Source organism: Macaca fascicularis, chromosome 6 (assembly GCF_037993035.2).
Source record: "Macaca fascicularis isolate 582-1 chromosome 6, T2T-MFA8v1.1".
Lineage (NCBI taxonomy): Eukaryota > Metazoa > Chordata > Mammalia > Primates > Cercopithecidae > Macaca > Macaca fascicularis.
The window spans coordinates 73,182,534-73,206,846 of NC_088380.1; the positions used below are offsets into that span (position 1 = coordinate 73,182,534).

Here is a 24,313-nt window from a genome sequence, read left to right on the forward strand (position 1 = left end):
CAGAGAACTCACTTCTTTGTGCAAAGTATGGATGAAGTTGCTACCATCCTAAATTATAGATTTTAAAGTTTGAGTTTTAATAATAGGGGCATATTGTAAATTCTAGGAGTGGCTGAAACATTTCATAAATTTGCAATGTCAAATAGTGTTTAAAAGTTTTGTATTTTTAAAATTATCATACGGTAAAATGTACTTTTTTGGTGTACAATATTACAATTTTAACACGTATAGATTTGTATAATCACTACTGTAATCAGGATATAGAACAGTTTAAACAACCCTACAGAAGTGTCCCCATGTTATCCCTTTATCATTACACTCTCTCCCAATCCATGACCAATGGCAACCACTGATTTCCATCACTATAGTTTTGTCTTTTTGATAATTTTCTTTTTTTGAGACGGAGTCTCACTCTGTCTCCCAGGCTGGAGTGCAGTGGTATGATCTTGGCTCACTGCAACCTCCACCTCCTGGGTTCAAGCGATTCTCCTACCTCAGCCTCCCAAGTAGCTGGGATTACAGGTGTGCACCGCCACACCCAGCTAATTTTTGTAGTTTTAGTAGAGACAGGTTTTCACTGTGTTGCCCAGGCTGACTTCTAACTCCTGGGCTCAAGTGGTCCTCCTGCCTTGGCCTCCCAGAGTACTGGGATTACAGACATTGGCCACTGCAAATGTAACATAAAATTAGTGAGAATATAGTACAAATAAAATCAAAGAGTATATACACTTTTGAGACTGGCTTCTTTCACTTAACACTATGTCTTCAAGATTCATTCATTTTGTTGCATGTATCAGCAGTTGATCCATTTTAATTGTGAGTAGTATTCCATTATAAGGATGCACCACTTCATACTATCCATTCACTTGTTGAAGATTTGGGTTGCTTTCAGTTTTTGGCTATTACATATAAAGCTGCTACAATTATGTACAAATTTTTGTGTGAACATAATTTCTATTTGTCCAGGAATATGACTGCTGTGTTAGATAGTAAGTGCATGCTTAACGGCCAAACTCTTTTTTCCAGAGTGAGTATGCCAGTATGTATCAGCAATGTATGAGAGTTTTGGTTTTCTTGCACTTTGCTAGCACTTGGTATTATCAGTATCTTTTATTTTAGCCATTCTAATAAATGTGTAGTGTCATCTCATTGTGATTGTAATTTGCATTTCCCTAATGGTCAGTAATGTTGTATGTTTTTTCAAGTGCTTAACTGCCATCCTTACATCCTCTTTGGTCCTTTACCTACTTTTAAATTGGGTTGTTATTTATTTATTTTTAAATTGACAAAAATTATGTTTAATTATTGGGTGCAATGCGATGTAATTATACATGTATACATTACAGAATGTTTAAATCAGGCTAATTAACATACCTATCACCTCACTTATCCTTTTTTTTGGTGAAAATATTTAAAATGGAGCAATTTTGAAATATATATGTAATTATTAACTATAGTTACCATCCTGTGCCATAGAACACCAAAATTTAATTATCCTAACTGAAATTTTGTACCTTTGACTGATATCTCCCCTTTCCTGACCATCTCCCACCCTCAGCCTCTGTAACCACCATCCTACTCTCTACTTCTATGAGTTTGAATGTTTAGGTCCCATATATAAGTGAGATAATGCAGTATTTGCTGAATTTTGAGTTCCTTATATTCTTAATACGAGTCCTTTGTCATTTTTGTGATTTGAAAATATTTTATCGCAGTCTGTAGTTTTATTCTCTTGACAGTGATTTTTGGCAGAGTAACAGTTTTAAATTTTGATGAAGTCCAATTTATCAATTTATATTTTTATGGACTGTGTTTTTTGTTTCATTTCTAAGAACTTTTTACCTAACTGCAAGCCATGAATATTTACTCCTATTTTTTTAGAAGTTTTATAATTTTACATTTAGATATTTGTTCATTTTGAGTTAATCTGTGTATAAAGTATAAAATTTAGGTATAGGTTCAATTTTTGCATATGGTACAATTTTTCTAACAACATATCTAAATTATCCTGTCTCATGAATTGCTTTTATACCTTTGTCAAAATCAAATTGTCATATTTGTGTAGATCTATTCCTGAACTCTCTATTATTCTGTGCATTAATCCACATGTCTATCCCTTCATCAAGACCACATTCTGTTGATTACTATAGCTTTATAGTAAGTCTTAATATTGGATAGTGTGATTTGTACAATCTTGTTTCCTTTTTCAATTTTTTTCTAGTTTTTTTCTAGTTTATCTGCCTTTCAATATACATTTGAGAATCAGTCTGTCTATACCTATATAAAATTCTCCTGGGATTTTGGTAGGAATTGCATTAAATCTATAAGTCACTTTGGGAACAACTGACTATGTTAGGCTTCCTAATCCATAAACATGGTATACCTTGAAGTCAAAGGTCTTCTTTGTTTTCTTTAATCAACATTTTCTGTTTAACATGCAAGCCCTGACCATATTTTTAAGAACCTGTATCTAAGTTTTTAATATTTTGATCTGATTATAAATGGTAACATATTTAATTTTTGTTTTTTAATTGTTTACTGATTGTATATAAAAATAGAATTGATTTTTGTGTGTTGACCCCATAACACATAACCTTGCTAAATGCACTTAATGGTAGATGGAAAATTTTTAAAGATACTGTTATGAATTAGCATAAGATGCATTGAGAAAAAGAACAAGAGGGGGAATTTGTTCAGAGTAGTCCACGCCCTCAATAGAGGAATCTCACTGAGTGTTCTTTATACACAAAAAATTGCAAATCTCAAAAGGGATGGGCTTTTCTAAGCAATAAATGTCTCTTCCCCTCTTTCCAAGTTTTCCTTCTGTTTCTCTCCTATCCAATAAATTTTATTATATAATTGTCAGTCATTTTTACATGTAAATATTGGAATTGTGTAAGATTTTTTTTTCTTTGCCCAAGAATGTATCACATGGGTTTATACTTGATTCATTCCATCAATAAAAAGAGTATGGTTCAAGGATAATTTGGGGTGGTCCCACCCCTCTGTTTAAGTTATTCATAGCTTCTTTTTCCCAGGTTGTTATATGTTAATTGTTCTATTCTGTCTTTCATCTAGAAAAATATTTAGTTTAATAATATCATACCTGTTTTATTATTTAAGAGTACATCACTTAGTTTGATGAGACAGGAGTTTATAGTTTGTAAAGGTATAACCCTATGATGCCATTTAGTTTCTTGCCCCAATTTCTAGCAGCTTGGGATAATGTATCTATTACATTAAAATAGCTACACACCTTTCTCCCTCCCTCCCTACGTCCCTCCCTCGGTCCCTCCCTCCCTTCCTTCCTTTTTTCCTTCCTTCCACCATCTTTCCCTCCCTCCCTCTCTCTTTTCTTTCTTTTTTTTTTTTTTGCTGAAAAATCTCCAGAAAAAAACTCTCATTCTTGAGTGATGCATTCCATTGTCTGAAGACTCAGTAAAAGAAGAAAACAGATGGTTATTTTCCTCCAACATTAGCTTTACAAAAAGAATGCCAGTGGTGTTTGCACCAGCTGCAAAGTCAACTAACCCTCAATTATCTATTGTGGCCTTTTATTGGGCTCAGCAAAGCACACTGCACATTAAGGTGGCCATTTAATAAAACTTAAACTACACAGATATTTCTAAAACAAAACGAAACAAAATAAACAAATCAGCAGAGCACTGCTAGATGTAGCAGTGCTACATCTAATTCAAATAAAATAATTTAATTCAAATAAAATAAACATGTGCAATCAAAGTGAAATTAACATTTTAATTTTATCAAATTTTGTAGAAGCACTCAATTCTGGAAAATATATATATTTTTCTCTCAGAATATAAAGAATACTAACTTACCTTTGCATAAATGGATTTTTTAACATACCACTACATTATGTGTATTGTATGCCCTTCACAATTGTTCCTTTTTTGTTATGGGTCTTATCTGAGTGAATATTCTCTATCACCACCATATATTTGAAATTAGAAAACCAAACCAGGCCCCAACCCCAACCTCACCCAATAATAATGCCCTGTTATTGGACAGATTTTTATATTTAACGAATATTTGAAAATGTCAGACACGATGAAACAAAACTGATTTGAGTCTATTTCAAGCGTCCAGTCAATATTCAATGAGAAGTGATAATTAGATATTGGACTTAAGCGTAACTATTAGTCGCTAGCAACCTGTCCATATTTCTTTTTTTCTTTTGCTAGTTAGATAATTTTAACATCTACCACCACCAGCAGCATGGATATGCTTAATTAAATTCCATTAATGCAAAAACATTATTTAGCACCAACTGTGTACTTGGCACTATTTTGTGATCATCATTCCTCAAAGATGAAGAATTATTTCTCTCTTCAAGGAGCATACATGAGCGTACAAGTGATAAAACACATAATCAAATAAATATTGTGTATGTAAAATAAATTCTAGTTTACAATTATTGAACCTATTATTTGTTGGGCACTATACTATGTTTCATGTATTTCAAGTTATTCAATGTCATAAAGAGTTTACATGGTAGAGATTATTAATATGTAAAATTTTTCACATGAGGAACTTGAAGCTCAGGAAAATAAATAACTTGCCCACAGTCATACAACTAGAAGAACAGAAATTCTACCCCATGATGTCTGATATCTTTGTTCTTGACCTGACACTTTAAGCATAAACCTTTTACCTATCAACCCTTTTATGGTTTGTAAAGGCATAACCCAGTAATGCTTAATGAAACACCACAAATGTAGTTATGTGTGATAGGGTATCAGTCATTGTATAGGAGTTTAAAAGTTGTCATTATTAATCTCCTTGAATCTATGGATTTTTGTGGTTCTTTCTAAAATTCTACCTCATGACAACTTTGTCCTCAGAAAGAAGTTAGTAGTTTCTTCCAACCTGCCACTACAACTGCAGTTTTAAATAAAATGTTTATTGCCATTTTCTTCTATTTCAATTTCACCTTTAACCAAAGAGTTATATAGAAGTGCATTTTGGGTTTGTAAATATATTAATAAATTACCTTTTATTGTTCATCTTAATTACACTGTCAAGTATAGTCTTTGTTATACAGATGATTTGACATTTGAGAGATTTATTTTGTGGCTTAGTTTGTCATCAATTTTTATAAGATTTCCTCATGAATGGGAAAAATTATTGTGATAATGGGGTGCAATACTCTAAAGATAAAGATGTATATGTCTTATTAATTTTTAATTTAAATCTTCTACAGTACAAGTGTTTTTTGTCTGATAGAGGACTTAAAATATCCTACCCTAATATTGTAAATTTGTTAATTGCTCCTTATTATTCTGTCAGTTTCTATCCAATTAATATTGAGACCTTATCATTTGTAGTAAATAAGCTCATATGTATTAGAACTCCTTGGTGACATAGTTATTTTATTATTGTAAAGTATTCCTCTTGATCTTTACTAATTGTGCCTTAAATTCTACTTTATCTCCCATTATTTTGCCACAATAGCTATTTTCCATACCTTTGTTTTCAGCATTTCTGAAATATAAGCAGAATTTAGCTGCATTTTAATCTGCCTATATTTTTGGGGGGCATTTTATTTGTATATTTCCCCTATCGTTGCTATTTGTTGGGAGCAGAAGATCTGCATCAGAGGGCTAACTTTCAGCTCTACTTGGCTAGAAGTCTTCTGTTGGGCTTTTGATGGTAGCTGGAAGTCAAGTATTCTATGTTACGCATCCCCAAAGAGTTAGTATTCTATGTTACTGGCCCCCAGTGTGCTGATATTCCATGTTACTTACCCCCAGAAAACTAGTTTTCAGTGTTATTGACCCCTAGAATCCTGGTATGCCATTATTGCCCTTTAGTCTGTTGATATTCCATGTTATACATCCATAGAGCACTGGCCATTCATGTTACCCAACCCCGGAGCACTGGCCTTCCACGTTACCAGTCCCAATGACATTGGCAACCACAAGGTCTCGTGGTGCAGTTGAACAAAAGGTTATCCTACCACTTCATGGCACTGGATTTGTAGATGTCCCTGTAGAGAGAACCAGGGCTTTCCTGAAAATTTAGGGAGTTTGATTTGTAAAGTATGGCTGACAGAATGTAGCCAGTACTTTTTTTTTCTAATAAATAGGAGAAAAACCAGTAACCTAGAATGAGGGAAAAATCATAACTGTACATGTCACCAAATGTAATTTTTTCAAAAGTCAAGGATCATGCAACCTGGAAACAAACACAGAATTAGCTTATTTAGAGAAAGCAAATGTACCAATAGAGAAGACAAATGAATTGTAACCAGGAATGACTTACCTTACAAGACAATTTAAGATCACTTAAGGAACCTATGCCTGGGTGCTTTTCTCAGGAAGAACTGAAAATAAATGTTAGTGGTCTCCATAAAAGTTCTGCTTCATGGTTTGGCATCTTGAGAATTTACCCTGATGCCTGTGTGAGAGAAACTGTCCAACCCTATTAATCACTTCTCCTCGACCTAGTTTGCAATGATTACATTTTTAATATTTAAGGAAGTCTTCTTTCTAATTATAGCCTCCTGGCTTGATTGATGCAGAAGCATGGAAGTAAATCAAGTCAGCATGGTAACTCCATCCCAGGGCATGCTTAACCAAAAGTATCTTGTGAAGAACTCAATGTTCTCTTCTGTCTAACATGCAACAGAATATGTGAAGTGGATCAACTGTTAATGAGCAGAAAAGTTTATTAAATACGAGTACTGTTTTAAATACGAAAGTGGATCTAGGAGTATTAGGTTTCCAATGTTAATATCCATGTAAGTACTGGTATGAAAGTATTTCTAGGTCAAATTAGTCCATGCAGCATACTTTGTGATGTTTTAAAGATCAGTGTACATGCCAGTAAACAAAACAGAAAAGACAAGGCACAGTTCTGTAATGATTCTAAATTGTCCAAACTGGATGATGTTTGTTACTCATTCTAGTATCTTTTAAATCGAAATATTGAGGGCAATGTAATGACATCCTCACATCAATGACTTCCTAGCTATGTGGTCTTTTTCTATATCAGCAAGGGAAATCTCATTTTATCTAAACCAGTGAATCTCAATGTGCCTCAAATTTACTTACATTACAAATCAGGTAAAATTAGGAAAATGTAGTAAGTTTTTGATTTCTAAATCACTTCCTTGTTTATATATTCAGGTTATATATATTTCTTACTTTTGGGGTGTTCAAAATAATTTTGAAACATAGTAAAATGAAGACAGTACTTGGAAATTTTTAATGTGCTTTCTTAGTGTAAACAATAACTTATGAAACTCTGCATAATTTTTTTTTCTAATTTTTGGTTATTGTGAAATTTAAAACCCTGGAATCATTGACTCAAGTCATTCTTTGGCAACAAAACTAGTTATTTCAGAGAGTAAGCAGATTAAGTGGTATTTTTAAGACTGGAAATAGTATTTCCAACATTCTTACAGAATAAAAAGTGGCATTTGATTAAAGTACACTTTATTTGAGTACACTGAAAGTGTTTTGTAGCTCTCCCCTCATCTACCCACTAGTTGTGCTCAAACAAAAAAGGGGCAGATAAACGGGCCTAAAAGGAATTGAAGCCAAAGCAAGACACTTATGTCTTCAGAAAAAAATCAGTATTACATCATTTCCAAGGCAGTAAAAATGGAAGACTTTGAAGTGGCTGTGCCCTCAAGCATTTCTTCGGCTTGCTTACACCATGGGTAGTCTCTCTCAGATGATTCAGTTTGCCTTATGAGAAAAATATGTATGAAAAATTTGAGACACTTGTCCAAGTTAACAATTCACTCTCTTTGGAGGAATCAAGAAGTAAAACTCTTTAGCCAATATGAGGAGACACACACACACACACACACACACACACACTCTTCACATTTTTAATTTTAAATGCAAATATACTATAAATGAATGAGCACATACATAGGCACATCACACACATTGATTCTTTTTTAAATTTGGATTTCTTTCCACATGTTGGCAAAATCCTTCACCTACCGGGGCTAAGAAACAACATCTTAGCTTTGGTGCTGGTCCTGATTTGGGCCATCCTCTGCATCCTGCTGGTCCTCACTGGGCTGGTTTTCCTATAATAGTAATGTCTCTTCTATGAGGATGCTGATGACTGGAGCTTTTCAAGTCAATGTTTTTAGACTTGCTACCATGGCTGCTCTAGTTATGACTACTTTTTATCATTCATCTTCTTTGTGCATGTCATATGTTTGTATATTTGGATAGTTTGAAAAAGATGTATAATCATCTTTTTGTCAGATAGCTTTTACACGTGGTGATCAATGCTGTAATTTGCTCAACAGTTTTCTCTTCTCCAGCTGTACTGGGAATCTGTTTCCCTAGACTACACTTTCTCTTGGGCATCTTGGATTCCAAGTCAAGAAGAGTAAGATCTCCCTGTCCTTTAAAACATAGTGCCCTCACTGGGTTCTTTTTTTTTTTTTTTTTTTTTTTTTTTTTTTTTGGAGACAGAGTCTCACTTTGTTGCCTGGGCTGGAGTGCAGTGGTGCAATCTTGGATCACTGCAACCTCTGTCTCCCAGGTTCAAGTGATGCTCATGCCTCACCCTCCTGAGTAGCTGGGATTACAGGTGTGTGCCATCATCACCAGGATTTTTTTTTTTTTTGGTAGAGACAGGTTTTCACCATGTTGGCCAGGCTAGTCTCAAATTCCTGACCTCAAGTGATCTGCTTGCCTTGGCTTCCCAAAGTGCTGGGATTACAGGCATGAGCCACTGTGCCCAGCCTCCGTTACCTTTTAAGAGACCTCCCTGACCACTCATGATCCCTCTGTTAACACCAGCTACATATATTGGTAACTGCAAAGACTATACTGTATGTTATCTCATGGATTGTTTTCTAGATTCTAAGGTCTTTATGATTCCTCTAGGAACTGATAGTTATTTGCCGCTGTGATTTGAGAAGAGGTAGATTGTGGTAAACCTCTTCCAAGTTAATTGTTTTCTAGGAAAGAACAGATCTCCCTAGTATCATGTTTGTACTATTTCCTCTTTAACTATATCAGTCCTTCATCCCATGGAGCTTCTGTGCAAGAGCTGTGACTTATATAATTCTCTATCCTAGGATAAAAGCCTTTCTCTGCACTTTTAACTCTTTACTATTGTACTTGCCACTGACACGATCTTCAGAATTTTTTTTTCATGTTTGAAGACACTTGCTTAGATTTGCCTTTTTTCCTTTTTATTTGTCCAAATTTATGGGGTACAAATCTATGCATTGTATTACATGCATAGATTGTGCAGTGATCAAGTCAGGGCTTTTACGGTGTACATCATACCCATTAACTAATTTCTCATCATCCTCCCCTCTCCCACGCTCTTACCCTTCTGAGTTTCCATTATCTATCATTCCACTGTTTACATACATATGAACACATTTTACACCATGCTCTTATGAGTGAGAACATGTGATATTTGTCTTTCTGTGCCTGGCTTGTTTCACTTAAGATAATGACCTTCACTTCCACCCATGTTTTGAAGGGGTCCTAAGAGCTTGTAAGTGTATTTCCTACAGCTGACAATAAAAAAGATTAAACAATTATCACATGAAAGAACTTTTAAGGACTCATGTATGTAAATTTAAGGAACAGGAACATTAGGATGACCTTAAGATATGTTTACACATGAAAGTGTCCAAGCCTATAATACTTTATTATTTTAGCATTTACAGAGTACTTTTGCTAGGTACTTTGCTAACTTCTTGAGATTTAATGGTGAAATAGACATGGCTTTTGTCTGAAAGGAGGCTCAAAGGTTTGCCGAAGCTCCAAACCTCTGGAAAATAGACACTTTAAAACACAGGACCTAGATATAGTTAAACATAGGCAGTTAATATCTCATGGATGAGAAACATAAATAGGTCATTCAATATGATCTCATTTACTTTCGCCATACGTACACTACAGGTAGTTATCTTAGATAACTATAGCTGTTCTACAGTTAGAAATTATGAAGCCAATAAAAATGCTTTAATTGCTGTTCTTTTGCATATCATCTCAAAGCAACTTTAACTTGAACTCTTCAAGTGAGATTTCTTGTGGAGATACACCTGAGAAGAACTTGTGCACTGTGAACTTGCTCACGTTCATGCCCATTACTTGGTTGGCACCCCACGCTGAACTAGAAGGAGCCAATACAAGAAGCTCAGCATCCCTGGCACCCTACTGTTAAGTCCATGGGCCAGTCTGCAGGGGATGGAGAGTTTAGATTTAAATCAACCCAGCACAGGGCGTGGGGCCAGGGGAACAGAAGTAGTCCATATCAGCCATAGCAGTCTTCTGGCCGCCTGTGGCCCAGCCCTGAAAGCTTTTACCCAGTAAATTTTTTAAGCTTTCATTTTAGCTGCCTAGACAGATGTTCCAAATTTATATCTGCTTCGTTTCGTGCAAGAACCAGGTAATGAGGAAGAGGCCAGTTCCAGTAAATGATCCCCAAGGCTACAGTTCTTTCTATTTGGGCAAATAGATGATAAAACCTGTACAGCATTCCACGAATGCTCAAAGTCAGTTTCTTCAGTGGAAATACACTTCAAATAACAAATGTTACAGCAATTGGCAGGGCTCTGCCTCACAGGAGGGTGGCACCTTTTATTTAAAAAGGCTTGTTTTTGTGAAAAACAAGAGGGGCCTCATTTATGAATGCAAATGATGCCTTGCTTTTGTTTTACAAAATATTGAGAGATGGTATTAGATAGTATGATTGAATATCTGGCACACAACATGCACTTGCGCATGCACACACACACGCACACACACACAAGCCCATGGCCACCCAATGTATTTGTAAGCAAGTCAGAGACATACATTTTATACACTAGGATATTCAGTGCTTTAAGTTTATGGAGATTGATGAAAAATATAAGTCATCCCCAAGTGAGGGAGTTTTCATAATTGATGGTTTTGGACTTCAGAGACCAAAATTGATCTTCTGATCCTTTGGTTGCTCAGGGTGGATGGGTAAATCACGCTCTGCTTTTATCTGACATTTGATACTGCCTTTACATATGACCTATCCCTGAGTGCTGGGACCTTGTGTCTTCCTACAAGTGCAAAATATGTACTCCTTGCAGGTTAAAATCAAGACCTTGGCTTCATTTTGAAAACAGCATGCACAAACCAATTATTTTAATGTTTCATATTTTCCACTTATGGTGATTATAACCTGTTTGGAACTTTGTTTTTAGACCAAGATAATTTTTAATAAATGGTCTGAAAGCTTCAAATCTGTTGACTTAATTATCAAAATCCATGTTCCTGTTAAAAAACTCAGGAGAACATTTTGATTATGGGGATGACTTAATAGATAATTAGGTAAAGTGATTTGGCAGAAGCAGCATAGTCAAGGCTCTTTTGCAAGGAAACTTGGCTCCACAGAAGGCAAAACTCTTCAACCAACAGGAACTTGTGCATAGACCTTTTCTTCTCACAGCTCTTTTCCTTTCTGAAATAAAGGGTGCATGAAATCCTGAGCAGGCAAATTAACTAGACAAAGCACTTAGAAGCTGAATTTAAAGTGCCAATGGAGACCATTGGAAAACTGTATCGAGTGCTTTTAGTGAAAATTCTACCGACTAATGATGTAGTAATGAAAATGTGGTATGTATATACCATGGAACACTGTGCAGCCATAAAAAATAAGGTAATCATGTGAGTGAATTAACACAGGAACAGAAAACTAACTTACAAGTGGGAGCTAAACATTGAGTACAGATGGACGTAAAGATGGCAACTGTAGACACTGGGGGGACTACCAGAGTGTGTAGCGGGGGAGAAGGGTATAAGGGTTGAGAAACTACCTGTTGGATACTACGCTCACTACCTGGGTGACAGGATGATTGTACACCAAACCTCAACATTATGCAATCTACCCATGTAACAAACCTGAACACGTAATCCCTGGACCTAAAATAAAAGTTGAAAAAAAAAGTTTACTTGCCCAGTTGCAGGCCAACAGATGTAGTCTTATAACTGGCAAGGACTGTGAAGAAGGGCATGACATGAAGAATAAAGAGACAGGATGAATACAGGGTGAACATAATTCCCATGTCTTGATTTCAGATTAGACCTATCCATTGGTATGGGAAGTACATTATCCAGATCCATTCCCTTTGAAATTGTTCCAGAGATTTGCCCAGAGATAGTGGAAAATATCCCACAAACCCACGGGTTGTTTTCTGAACACCTTACTTATTGACACAATGATCACATAAGTTATTCAAAATTTTGTCTGGGAAGAAGATAAAATTAGATGCAATGCTGAGATTCCACTGGACATGATGATAAGCATGGCCATAGTATTTGTGAAGAACTTGCTCAATGGATGAGGTGCCATATGATAGAGGAGTGACTGATGGCTCTTCCACCATGTCTCTGTGTGAATAGAAAAAAAATATCATAACGTTGCAGTTTCCCATTCTTTTGACTCATGCTCCTGTCTAGCCAGCAGCAAGCTACCACAGGCAAATCTTGAAAGAAGAAAACAACCAAACTCAGGTTTTGGCATTTATGTTGCAGTCGTTTGTTAAACTTTTTTGAAGCAATTTTTACTACTGAGAGTATCTACAGCAGTGACTTTCAACATACATCTCATTGTAACATCCCAGTGTGCAATAATTTGTGAGGTATGTCACAAGAAATATGCATGGTACTTAAATGTGTAATACATCCTTTTGCATAAATTCACTTGGATTCAAGGTTATTGGTATAATGATATAAGTCACACTTACTAGTATTGCAAAATGCTTTCTGGAAAAACAAAATGGGTTGGACCTTGGAAACCAGCTAATTTTATTTTTAAAATCTGGTTGAGTTGGACAGAGTGTCTTCTGTGCCATTGAGTCTCTTACCAGTGTTCCACCAGGGGAAAAAAATTGAGAATCTGTGTTCCACTTATCTATTGCTGCATAACAAACCACTCCAAAATGTAATGTCCTAAAACAAAAAAAAACATTCATTTTGCTTGTGAATCTGCAACTTGAGCAGGGCTCAGTGGGGATAGCTGTTTTTCTGCTCCCCTCGGAATCAACAGGGTCAGCTCTAAGGCTCAGGGCAGGAATCATCTGAATGCTTACTCACTCTCACATCTAGGGAAGGTATGTGAGTTGTTGTGGCCAGGGGATGGACTGTGGCACATTGTATTTTCCAAAAGTGGCCATAGCTAAATTCCTAGTCCCACAGGCTCTTCCAGAACTTTGGCACTCACCTATCAAAATGTGGGGTGAATGTTCCTTCCCTTTGATCCTGGGAAGGACGGTGAATACTCTGACCAATAATGTATGGCAGAAATCTTGCCAGCCTTGACTTTAGAGGCTGGGCTGCAAAGGGTAACGTGACTTCCATTTGAAATTTCTCTCATGATGCTCAGTCCCCAAAGCCCAGGCCACATGAAGAGGACATTGGTAAGTGGCTGACAATCCAAGCTAAGTTATCAGCTAACAACTAGGATCAACTATCTGACATGAGTAAAGAGTCTTCCCCTCACTCCAGCCTCGAGATTTGAACCTTCCTAAGCTGACGCCCTGTGGAGCTGAGATGAGCTACCCGCACCCTGCCCCAGAATCTTGTCCAAATTGCAGATGTCTGAGTAAAATAAGTAGATAACTGTAATAGGTAGCTGAAACACTCTGCTTTAAAGATTAAAGAGGGGATGTGCTCAAAATTTTCTGAAGATTCCAGAGGTTATTCTGAAACAAAAGTTGTTTTGTTGATTATTGCTGCTTATGTATTTTTCCTGTCTAATTAGAAATGGGCACCAATCTCTTATCAAAATTCACTCCTTTCCACCAAAGTGTATACTCCCATTCTCTAATTTTTGAGATAGCATCTTTGTGGTAAAATGTGAACTCAACATTGCTAAATTGACAATCTGTAGATTTTTGTTATTTTTGGCAGTTTGTGTCCTAATATTCTTCACTTCTATTCTCTAACTTATTTCTGAATTGTTAGATAAGATGAACTATAATTTTTGAACTGAATGGTAATGACATAGCATCGTTATTACATTAGTGTTTGGTAGATTTAAAGATTTCAGGGCTTTCATGTTAACAGAAGTACAACTTGATCAGACACCAAAGAGTATATAGTGATACCATGTGATGGTGTGTAACGAAAGGTAAACAAGGCCAAGATTGTTTTAAATAGAATATTGCTATCTTCACCAAGTTTTATGTTAAATAGGAACACAATGGCACATAGTTTTTGCTTCTGAAATGTCACCGTGTTGTTTCTTTATCGAAAGAATTCTGATAAATGATAGAAGTCTCCCCTTTCAGAGATAATAATTGATAAACAGTGCTGCAAAATTTCCACAAATTTATCAAGAAAGAAAATTTTCTCTATAGGCATTGTCCATCATTCATTCTGTCCTTTAAGTAGATTTTTAAGGATCTGTATCAAACACAATCCAAAGCATTTTCAAACTTTAGCATTCATTAGAATCATCTAGAAAGCTTAAGTCACTGACTGTTATGCCCCAGCCCCATAGCTTCTGATTCACTAGTAGAGTGAATCCCAAGAAACTGCATTTCTAACAGTGCTGCCCCTCCCAAGACTACAATATGAAGATTACTGATCTAGAGAAACAAGATAAAAGCCAAATATGTGGAGATATTTTTCTAACCACTACTCCGAAATATATTCAAATTTAAAGCAACTCTCAAGTCATCCCATGACAAAATAGTTTTCATTCATTCAAAGGTTAAACAAGTGATTTCTCTTAACCACATTTTCTCACATACTGGGGCAAAGTGCAAGAAGAAACAAACTGATTCTTTCAGTCTGAATGTCATTGAGTTCTAAATGGGTTCTAAAATTGAGAATGTGTTGTGAGAGAGAAGCACAATTATTAATCACCAATGCACAACCAGAGAATTTGGTTAGTTTTACTAGTTTAGAAAATAGCCAGAATTCTGTATCAAACATCTCAGTAATAAAAGTGGAATCAACAAAATTAGATTATGACTGGGAGCTTAAAGACCAAATTTGTTCTGGTCTAGATGCCTCGGACATCTGATTCTCAAGAAAGCCTCATTGTCCTCAGGAAAAATATGAAAGATCTCTTTCCTCAACTCCTGAGAAGGAAACAGATCTGTTACCCTGAAGGTTTTCTTTCAGTATTCTAAATATTTTAAACTAAATGAACTTAATTGAATTACTCAGAGAATTGGCCAAGTCAGCAGTGCTTTAGGTTGGCTCTGAAATTATTGAGGTCTTTCTGTTCACAGACTTTCTATTGACTCCTTCTGCATCCTTAATTTAGTTGTTTCTTTCTAATTTAACTCTTTCATAATTGGATAATTAGAGTTTCCATTTTCCATTGTGGACCATCTTGCTTTGACTTGCTGAAATGCATGTTTATGAATATATACTTTCTATTAGTGCTTTGCTAAATGTCTCATTTATTTAAAAAAATTTATCTTTTATTATAAAAAGAAATACATGCTCATTGTAGGGAAAATACCAAGACATTAAAGAAAAATTAATATCTCAAAGGCTATCATTAAGAGACATGTAGTAAATATCATGATGATTTTCTTAATACTCATTTTATATATATGCTCACTATATATATTTGGAATTTTCAAAAATATAAATTAAGAGTTACCTAGGAATAAACTTAACCAAAAAAGTGAAAGATCTCTACAATAAAATCTACAAAACATTGATAAAAGAAGTTGAAGAAAACACAAACAAGTGGAAAAATGTTTCATGTTCATGGATAGGAAGAATTAATATTGTTAAAATGTCCATACTATCCAAAATGATATACAGATTCAATGCAATCCCTATCAAAATACCAATGACATTATTCATAGAAATAGAAAAACAAGCCTAAATTTGTATGAAACTACAAAAGACCCCAAATACACAAGTCTTCAACAAAAAGAACAAAGCTTGAGACATCACACTATCTGACATCAAAATATATTACAAAGCAGTAGCAACCAAAACAGCGTGATACTGATATAAAAACAGACACACAGACCAATGGAACAGAATAGAGAATCCAGATGTAACTTCATACATTTACAGCCAACTGATCTTCAACAAAAGCACCAAGAACACACATCGAGGAAAGAACAATCTCCAATAAATGATGCTGGGAAAACTGAATATCCACATGCAGAACAATGAAACTAGACCTTTATCTCTCATCATTTACAAAAATCAACTCAAAATGGATTAAAGACTTAAATATAAGACCTAAAACAATGAAACTACTAGAAGAAAACAGAGGGAAAATGCTTCATGATATTGATCTGGGCAAAGATTTTTTGGATGAAACCTCGGAAGCATAGGCAAAAATAGACAAATATGATTACATCAAATTAAAAATCTTCTGTACAGCAAACAAACACCTAAGTGAAGAGACAATTTACAGAATGGGAGAAAATATTTGCAAACTATGCATCTAACAAAAGGTTAATACCCAGAGTGTACTAAGAAACTCAAATAACTCAATAGCAAAAAGCCAAATAACTCAATTTTTAAAAAGGCAAAAAATCTGAGTAGATATTTCTTAAAAGAAGACAAAAAAATGGCCAACAGGTATATGAAAAAATGCTCAACATCATGAATCGCCTGGGAAAGGCAGATCAAAACCGCAATGAGATATTATCTCACCCCAATTAGAAGGGCTGTTATTAAAAAGATGAAACATAACAAGTTCTGCTGAGGATATGGAGAAAGGGAAATACTTACACGTGGCTGGTGGGAATGTAAGTTAGCACAGTCACTATGGAAAACAGTATGGAAGTTCCTCAAAACATTAAAAATAGAACTGCCAGGCCAGGCATGATGGTTCACACCTGTAATCCCAGCACTTTGGAAGGCCAAGGTGGGCGGATCACCTGAGGACAGGAGTTAGAGACCAGCCTGGCCAACATGGTGAAACCCTGTTTCTACTAGAAATACAAAAAATTAGCCAGGCATGGTGGCGTGTGCATATAATCCCAGTTACTTGAGAGGCTGAAGCAGGAGAATCGCTTGAACCCAGGAAGAGGAGGTTGCAGTGAGCCGAGATCACACCATTGCACTCCAGCTTGGTCAACAAGAGAGAAACTCCATCTCTAAAAACAAAAAAAAAAAATAGAGAGAGAGAGAAAGGCTAGGTGCGGTGGCTCATGCCTGTAATCCCAGTGCTTTGGGAGGCCAAGGCGGGCGGATCACGAGGTTAAGAGATCGAGACCATCCTGGCCAACATGGTGAAATCCTGTCTCTACTAAAATACAAAAGAAAAATTAGCTGGGCATGATGGCACACACCTGTAATCCCAGCTACTTGGGAGGCTGAGGCAGGAGAATTGCTTGAACCCAGGAGGTGGAGGTTGCAGTGAGCCGAAATCATGCCACTGCACTCCAGCTTGGTGACAGAGTGAGACTCCGTCTCAAAACAAACAAACAAACAAACAAACAAACAAAACTGCCATATGATCCAGCAATCCTGCTATTGGCTGTATATCCAAAGGAAAAGAAATCAGTAGGCCAAAGAGATATCTGCACTCCCATGTTTATTGCAGCACTATTCACATTAGCCAAGATACGAAGTCAAATTAAGGGTCCATCAATAGATGACTGGATTAAAAAATTAGTATATTTACACAATTGAATACTAGTCATCCATTAAAAAAGAATGAAATCCTGTCATTATAATTTTTTAAATTAAGGGTTATATTATAAAAATTTAAAGAAATCAATATTTTTACTACTTATAATCATCATTACTGCTATTAATATTAGTAAAATTTGTGAATGTTTACTAAATACTAGACATTATGCTAATTTCTTTACATATATTATCCTTTTTTAAAAAAATTCAACTTTTAAGGGGTACATGTGTAGGTTTGTTACATGGGTATAAAATTAGAACATGTAAATAGAAAAAAAATGAAAAAAATTATAACTTGCCCATAATAAATACCATTCCTTCCCATCACAAATACTATATTTACATTTTAGGGTTATCTGTTAAGATTTTTATATGCACATGAATGCATTTTTCGAATCTGAATTGAATAGAATTTTTTTGAATTTAATAGAATTTTCTGTACAGATTGCTATGTATGGATGGAGGGGTGAATTATGAAGAAGCACAAGAAAGCTTTTGTGGGATGTGTACATTTAGTATTTCATTAGTATCTTCCTATTATGGTGTGTGATAATGTCAAAATTTATCAAGTTGTACACTTTAAATATTTGCAACATATTGCATGTCAAGCATACCTTAATAAAGCTGCTAATTTTTTTTTTTGAAAAAGGAAAACAACATGGTTTTGGCCACAATTGTGATGGAATGTGAGTCCACATTGTATGCAAGACTCTGTAAGGTGGTTACTCTTCCAGAAGCATAATGATTGGGAAATGACAATATAAGCATAAGAGGATGAAATTATATCAGCTCATAAAACAGAATCGAGGGAGAAGAGAGAGTGGGGTTCAGGTGGCAGCACTAACTTTTATCAAAGGAGGAACAGTAGTTCTTTTATGTTTTGATATTCTTGGAGAAGTCAAAGGTTTTCATATTCTCCCCAGCAGGGGCCCATTTAATGACCTAACAGCCAGCGTTTATTGAGACTGTGTTTCTCACTCACAACCCGTCTCCTCACACAGGAGGCAGGACACAATAATAAAAACTGGAAAATTGACAAGGGACTAAAAAGAGGGCTTTTGGGGTATTTCCCCCAATCCTGGTTCAACAGACATTTACTTATTACTTACTATGTGTAATTGCTACCTTTTATGTATCTATAAAATATATGTGACAGAAACACATACAGATAGGTTTCTGCCTCTCTAGTTCAGAGGTAAATAAATAAATACTTATACTTGAGGGCTTTTGAAGCACAATTCTATTAGAAATAGAGGTGAAGAGAGGCATCTGTACACAGTAAACTGTGTCAGATTAGCAAATTTCTTGGCCAATTTAGTTTTACTTTAGGGTAAGAAATATGTACTCTACTACTGATCCATTTCCATTTCTAATTGATTCCCGTAATTATCCTAAGGAATTTTCTGTAGTAAATACCAAACCTATTTAAACAGAAATAATAAAAGTGGGATTTTATTTTCAAATTCAGTAGAAGTGTCTTGGGAGATCATCAAAACCCCAAGTCCAGAGGGTATACGTCATGGTAACTGTTTATTCTTTTAGCCACTCAATCAGAAAATATTTACTATGCTTTTATTAAATAACATTTGTTATATAACCAACCTTCTATTAATGGGCACTTAAGTTTTTTCCAACTTTTTACTATTGCAAACAAATGGCAAATACACATTGTGTGTGTGTGTGTGTGTGTGTGTGTGTGTGTGTATGATCTTTGCTTGTCTGCAATTTTTTCCATTAAACATATTCCTAAAAGTGGAACTGCTGGGTCAATGAACATAAATATTTTAAATTCGTGTAACTATTGCCAAATTTCTTTTCTGCATTGAGTGGATTCAGTCATGGATTTTTGTCTTTGACCTTGGCTAGAAAAGTTCTAGTGGAAACAGTCTGAAGCCAGATTATAGAAATTCAGGGAGGGGAAGAGGAGGCAGCCTGTGAAAATAACTCTTTCCAAAAGTTCACTGATGATACTGGAGTATAAAGGCCTTTTTCCTTTATCACAATTGAGGAAAACTTTGCAGAGAAATCTCAGCTTCAAAGCTCCCCATGGGGACAGCTGAGGCCTTTGTTGTGACACCATGACACAGCTCAACTTCTCCTTCTGCTCAGTCCTTATTCCTTCATCCTCCCAAAGGCATTGATCAGGGGAGATGAACATCCTGTACACACTAATCTTCATCATATAGTTTCTTTCCCAGAGATCCTGACTTCAAATGTCTGTCAACCTATATTCCATACCAAGTAAATATATTCTTCAAAACCAAACTCCTTTTTGGACAATCAAAAGCCAAGAGAATTCATTGCCAGGAAGTTTGCCCTGCAAGAATACTAAAAGTTCTTCAAATGAAGGGAAATTATTCTATATGAAAGCACAGATCTTCAGGGAGAAATGAAGAGCATGCCTGCATTAACATAAAAGTCCATTTTTGTGTAAAAAGGCAAACAATGAAATAACAATGCATTGTGGGGTTTATAACATATGTAGAAATAAAATATATAACAACAGTAACAAAAGGCAGAGGAATTGGTAAAAACAATGTTTGTGATATGGTAAAATATTCAAGGCAAACTATAATAAATTGTGGGTGCATATTTTAACTTCCAGTGTAACTAAAATAATACAAAAACATATGGCTCAAAAGCCAATGGAGAAATATCATGAATAATAAAAATATTTGCTTAATTCAAGATAAGTAAGGAGGAGAAGAATAAAAGTTCAAAGAACAGATAGACAAGTAGAAAAGAAAAAGCAAGATGGTAGAAAAATCCCAACTGTGTCAGTAATTACATTTGGTGTAAATGCAATAAACACACCAATTAAAGAAACTGTCAGAATGGATTAAAACACACATGTGCACACACACATACCTGTGCACACTCACATGGCCCAAATACACACTGTTTACAAGAGACACACTTCAAAGACGTGGTTAAGTTGAAGGGCAAAGAGTGGGCAATGATATATTATGCAAATATTAACCACTTGAGGAATTCTATGGCTACTCTCCTCTACAAAGGTGAGATTTCCTTGTAGGGCTTCAGGGAGGGAAAAGAATAGCAATTAAAAAGAAGAAGAGATGAGAAGAAGAGCTAGAAAAGAGTAGGAAGACAGGGAGGGGAGAAAAAGAAAAATGAAGAGAAAAGGAAGGAGAGAGAGAGGATTTGGAAAATTAGAGGGGCAAGAGTTAAAGAGAAAAGTAGGGAAGTAGAAAAGAATAGTGAAGGACAAATTGGATGGGGAGTTACTGCTATAAATTTCACAGGCAATTTCTCTTTGGCAATCAAGTTTCTTGTAGACCCACGTGTTAGTTTGTTTTCATGCTGCTGATAAAGACATACCTGAGGCTGGTAAGAAAAAGAGGTTTAATTGGACTTACAGTTCCACATGGCTGGGGAGGTCTCAGAATCATGGGGGAGGTGAAAGGAACTTCTTACATGGCAGCTGGCAAGAGAAAAATGAGGAAGAAACAAAAGCAAAAACCCTTGATCAACCTGTCAGATCTCGTGAGACTTACTCACTATCACCAGAATAGCACGGGAAAGACCGGCTCCCATGATTCAATTACCTTCCCCTGGGTCCCTCCCACAACACGTGGGAATTCTGAGAGCTACAATTCAAGTTGAGATTTGGGTGGGGAGATAGCCAAACTATATCAACCCATCTCCCAACTCCAGACAGTGCTTTTTAATAGGACTACTCCCTAACTTGTTCCTTTTCATTTTTCTATATATAACATTTTTAAGTGTCCAACCTTTTTCTTTTAAATGTGAAAAAGGGCCTCTTCTGGGTGAGGAAATACAACAAAATGCTTTACAATGTACAAGTGCCACTAATTACTTCAATTGCTTGCATTTTCCTGAGCCACACCTTGGGAATGCTAAGTACCCCATTCCAGGCTACATGGCCAACACTCAATCTTCTGCTGAGGGAGTGATTTTAATAAGTGAATTCTCAACTACAGGATTTTGAAATGAACGTTATGAGAAAGATTTATGTTTGAAATGACTATGAATCTACGATTACTGACAGCGCACAGCTACAGATGGAAGTGAAAGGATTAGAAGCAGCTGATCCGAAAACAATGCAGTCTCAATATAAGGCCTTAGGTGAGGTTTTTTTTTTTTTTTTTTTTTTAAATTAACATTTATATGGAAGGAGAGAACTTGTTTATTTCAGATTGTTGTCTTGGATTGACCTCAAAATAGAGGAAGCACATTGTAGGGTTTTAAAGCTATCCTTGAAATGGAATTAGCTTCATAAATTTTGCCTGTCGAATATTTGGCATTAGTGATTGGAGCTAAAAGGAGTTAGAATTTTCTTATGATAACTGAACCACCCTGCAGCTATTTTTCTTTCACAAATATGTGAACATTATCCAAAGGTGTTAGAACTGGGAATAGCAAATACATGTTACACATCCCTGTATTTCCCTGTATGCATGGCCAACATTGCTAATTAAGCTTGGCATGCCTTTTTCTGGTTCTTTCAAATCCTTCTCGATGTACCACCTGGGCTGTACCACCAATCATCTAGGCATGATATGCAATTTCTTAGCATTTTTTTTTTGGTGCCCCATTCTCCTTCAGCAGTCTGTGCTTATGGACTCCTCACAGTAATGTTATTGATTTTATTTTTTAAATGTATAAAGTAAAATGCATAGGATTATTCTGACATGCAGTTACCAAGATATTTATAAAAACCTGTAGTATAGTAATATATTTGCTTCATTATAAACACAGTAAAAAATCTACCAGTGGTTTTAATAAAAACTATTGAATTTCAACACAGTGATAAGTATAAATAATTAATCCGTATGTACTGCTATAACATGACATAAAAATAGTTATATTTTATACTTTTGACAAAGTCACAGGTACCACTACAACTGTGGGTTCTTCCATTCTCTCTTTCCTTCTTTTTGCCTTTATTCACAATTGAAGGAATACTAAATTTTTGCTACATATAAATAAAAATAGTATGTAATTATTTTTCCGTCCATATGGTCCCCAGGTTAGAAACCCCAGGAAGGTTTCATGACTGAGGGATCATGAAAGTTTGAAACCTAGATTTTCAGCAAAAGCAGTTAATAGACTAGATAGAAGCAAAGAGGGTTAAGTGACTCTTTTCTTTATGGCATAATAATTTCCCATAATAAGAAATACATAAGAAATCTGAAGCTCAATAGTAAAGATGAGTATTTAATATTAATCACATCGGTAGTAGTAATAGATACATTTTAGGCCTCTAATGCCTTTTATCACTTTTTACCTTGTTTCTTTCTCTTACTTTACAATAGGAGGCAGGCCTTTCCCTTCCAACATTGTGCTCTTAATGACGGTAGTTAAAATCTCTTGAGATTTCTGTACTTGGAATGTGTTTTGGGATATTGTGGGTATCCTAGATATGAAAATATAAATGACATATATTCTAGTAAATATTGGCTACATGGTCATATATTTTTTAAAAAATTCTTTCCCTTCACGGTCCTAGAAGATCAATTCTATATGTGATGGATTTCATATAGGCTGATAAGGAATTGGATGCAGCAAGCCCCACATGGTAAGGTCCTCTCCGCCTGGTAAGCATAAACAGTCAAGTGCCAGCAATGTGGGTCTGCAGCTCTTGGACTTGTATCTCATCTGGCCCTTTTTAAGAAAACTGGAGGGAGCAGAAGCCCCAGACCAAAATGCAAAGCCCAGGTCAGATCTGCTTTGACATCATCTTCCCTTTCCTTCTCTAGTAATGTGTAAATGGCAACACCCTCTTATTGTGAAATTGGCCTTTACCATCCATCGTGCAGATGAAAAATTTAATTAGTGGGAATGGTGGGGAATATGAAATACATTGAAAATATCTGACTATTAAGAGAAAGTTGTCCAAAGCAGGGATAATATCCCTTTAAGGGTGAAAAAGAAAACATTCACAAGAAGGAAATTCAGAAGAGGATATATCATTCAGTGACCAAACAAGCCTTGTCAAGTTTTTAAAAAGTACAGTTTAGAAAATTAATGGTTAGGATTTCAGTGGGGCATGTTCATCAGCAAAACGCTATAATGTTAGAAACAGTATCCGCTGTTGGAACCAGGCAGGGGCCTATTATTACTGGTTTAGAACGGCATATTTTCTTAGCTATATTAATTCTGTTAAAAATAATTCATTTTCCACTTTTGTTTTTCTTTCTCCCATTGGAACTGCAAAGACATTAAATAGAAAAGGAGTGGATTAAATGAATGTTTTATCTGAGGAGAAGTTATTAAATGTTACACAGTTATAGTCACAATAAATAGCATAGGTAATATAGGAAACTTCATATGATTACTGGTATACCTCATGGCATTCTAAGATAAGGTTCTCCCTTGAAATGAAAAATATGTACTCTTAATAAACCATTTGGGAATTGCTGCTGGAAGTATTTGTTGGATTGACTGGAGTAGCACTTCTGTACTTGATTCATATACAGCATAGCCTTGCCAAGAAAGCCACGTTTTACCATACCACAGAAGTTTTCATGAGCTTGCTCACTCTTTGCCAACCCAGTTCATCCCCAAAGAGAACCATTTGTTGAGGGCAGCAGCTCCCTAAGCTCACAGATCCCAGGCTTACCATAGGCACACAGGATTCTGTAGTCAGCACCAGCTGGTGGCACTGTCATATTGCCATGAACAGTCTCCTCTGATTGGTGATCCCAGAAAGGCAGGAG

At 35.7% G+C, this 24,313-nt stretch overlaps 1 long non-coding RNA gene across 10 annotated transcripts in view; it reads right to left on the minus strand.

Moving 5' to 3' along the window:
- LOC102145075 (uncharacterized) overlaps positions 1–6,572 on the minus strand; it is a 117,851-nt gene extending 111,279 nt beyond the window's left edge. For 7 of the 10 annotated variants that reach the window (XR_012414544.1, XR_006698731.3, XR_012414545.1 and 4 more), the window contains exon 1: positions 6,283–6,460. This is a non-coding gene — a long non-coding RNA (uncharacterized lncRNA). Of the gene's footprint in view, positions 1–6,282 lie in introns of all 10 variants that reach the window. The other 3 variants (XR_012414547.1, XR_012414546.1, XR_012414543.1) reach the window with 3 other exon arrangements.
- Positions 6,573–24,313: the final 17,741 nt, after the last annotated feature.